This window comes from Rousettus aegyptiacus, unplaced genomic scaffold, assembly GCF_014176215.1.
Source record: "Rousettus aegyptiacus isolate mRouAeg1 unplaced genomic scaffold, mRouAeg1.p scaffold_m13_p_1, whole genome shotgun sequence".
Classification (NCBI taxonomy): Eukaryota; Metazoa; Chordata; class Mammalia; order Chiroptera; family Pteropodidae; genus Rousettus; species Rousettus aegyptiacus.
The window spans coordinates 88232815-88235791 of record NW_023416284.1 but is presented as its reverse complement, the minus strand read 5'-3'; positions in this window follow the sequence as shown (position 1 = coordinate 88235791).

Sequence of the window (2977 nt, the reverse complement as noted above, 5' to 3'; positions counted from 1 at the left end):
CTAAATGCGCTAATCAAAAGATATAGGGTAGCCAAATGGATAATAAGACCCATGCATATGCTGTCTACAAGAGACCCACTTCAGATCAAATGACACAGACTGAAAGTAAAGGGATGGAAAAAGATATTCCTCGCAAAGGGAAATGAAAAAAAAAAATGCCAGGATAGAGATACTTAGATAAAATAGACTTTAAAACAAAGGCTATAATAAGAGACAAAGAAAGGCATTACATAATGATAAAGGGATTGATAAATCAAGAGGACATAACCCTAGTAATGTATACGTACCCGACATAGGAGCACCTACCATGCATAAAGCAATTATTGACTGACACAGAAGGAGAGGTCAGCAGTGATAAACTCATAGTAGGAGATTTTAACACCCCATTGACACCAATGGACACATCTTCCAGGCAAAGAATCAACAAGGAAACAATGGGCCTAAAAGGCACACTAAACTAGATGGATTTAATAGATATTTTCAGAGCATTTTACTCCAAAGCAGCAAAATATACATTCTTCTCAAGTGCACATGGAACATTTTCTAGGATAGACCACATGTTAGGACATAAAACAAGTCTCAATAAATTTAAGAAGATTGAAATCATATCAACCATCTTCTCCAATCACAATGGTATGAAATTAGAAATCAACTACAAGAAAAAAATTGGAAAATACACTAACATGTGGAGGCTAAATAACATGCTATTAAACAATTAATGGGTTATCAATGAGATCAAGGAAGAAATTAAAAGATACCTAGAAACAAATGAAAATGAAAACACAATGACTCAAAATCAATGGGACACAGCGAAAGCAATCCTAAGAGAGAAATTCATAGCAATACAGGCCTACCTCAAGAAACAAGAAAAAGATGAAATAAACAATCTAACTTGACACTTAAAAGAACTAGAAAAAGAACAGCCAACAAAGCCCAAAGTGAAAAGACAGAAAGAAATAATAAAGATCAGAGCAGAAATAAATGAAATAGAAAACAATACAAAATATTAATGAAGCCAAGAGCTGGTTCTTTAAAAGGATAAACAAAATTGACAGACCCTTAACCAGGCTCATCAAGGAGGAAAGAGAGAGGACTCAAATAAATAAAATCAGAAATGAAAGAGGAGAAATAACCACAGACTCCACAGAAATACAATGGATTATAAGAAAATACTATGAGCAATTATACGCCAACAAATTGGACAATCTGGAAGAAATGGACACATTCCTAGAAACAAGCAATCTCCCAAGACTAAGTCAAGAAGAAACAGAAAATCTAAATTACCACCAATGAAATAGATTCAGTAATCAAAAGCTCCCAAAAAACAAAAGTCCTGGACCAGATGGCTTCATAGGCAAATTTTACTAAATATTCAAAGACAAATTAACACTTTTTCTTCTCAAACTAGTCCAAAAAATTCAAGAATAGGGAGGGCTCCCTAACTCCTTTTATGAGGACACCATTACCTTGATTTCAAAACCAGACAAAGACATGACAAAAAAAAAAAACTATAGGCCGAAATGTCTTATGAACATTGATGCCAAAATCCTCAACAAAATATTAGCAAACCGAATTTAGTAATACATTAAAAACATCATACACCATGATCAAGATGGATGTATTCTTGGGATGCAATGTCGTCACAATATCCACAACTCAATTAATGTGATACACGGCATTAACAGATCGAAAGAAAAAAACTACATGATCATTTCAATAGATGCAGAAAAAGCATTTGACAAAATTCATGAATTATCAATGAATTCAGTAAAACAGCAGGTTACAAAGTAAATATTCAGAAGTCAGTGGCATTTTTATACACCAATGATGAACTTTTGAAAATAGAAATTAAGAAAACAGTCCCATTTACAATTGCATCGAAAACTATAAAATACCTGGGAATCGAGTTAGTCAAGGAGGTAAAATACCTGTTCTCAGAAAATTATGTTATTGAAAAAAGAAATTGAAGAAGCTACAAATAAATGGAAGCACATGCCATGCTCATGAGTAGGAAGAATCAACATCATTAAAATGGCCATGCAACCCAAAGCAATCTATATATTCAACGTAATCTCTTTCAAAATACCAATGGCGTTTTTCAGAGAGCTAGAACAAATAATCTTAGAATTTATGAAACCATAAAAGACCCCGGTTAGCCATGGCAATCTTGAGAAAGAAGAAAAAAGTTGGAGGTATCACATTACCTGATATCAAACTATACTACAAGGCTACAGTGATTGAAACAGCATGGTACTGGCATAAAAACAGATACATTGATCAATGGAACAGCATAGAGCCCAGAAATAAATCCATGCCTATATGCTCACTTAATATATGACAAAGGAGGCAAGACAATACAATGGGGTAAAGACCGTCTCTTCAATAAATGGTGTGAAAATTGGACAGATAGATGCAGAAGAAAGAAACTGGACCATCTTCTTACACCGTATACAAGAATAGACTCAAAATGGATCAAAGACTTAAATGTAAGACCTGAAACCATAAAACTTCTAGAAGAAAACGTAGGCAGAATAAACTCTCTGATATTATTAACAAGAATTTCTTTTCGGATATATCTCTTTCTGCACTCTACTTAACCATCCTGTGAGGCCCTCAAGATATATCAAGTACCTCCTTGCCATGTCCAGCAAGTGGTAAATCATGCCATATCCAGCGCGGCCCTAGAAAATAAACCTGAGTGGGAATGGTGGAAGACTGAGAAAAGAAAGAAGACAGAAAGTGGGGATCAGGAGGTCCACTGTCCACTGGTGATGAACAATGGCCCAGTTTTATTTTTGCAAGCTGCTTTTACACAAGAACATACTTGCTGGCATAAGCAGTTTCCCTTATACATAACAACAGCTTCTTCTGCTTTTCCCAAGCTGTGTCTTCTCATGGCCTTCTGCTTGTTTGCCTGCCTGTGGCTATGTTTATACTTTCTTGTTTTCAGGAGTTTGCTGAGGCAAGGTAACCCAAA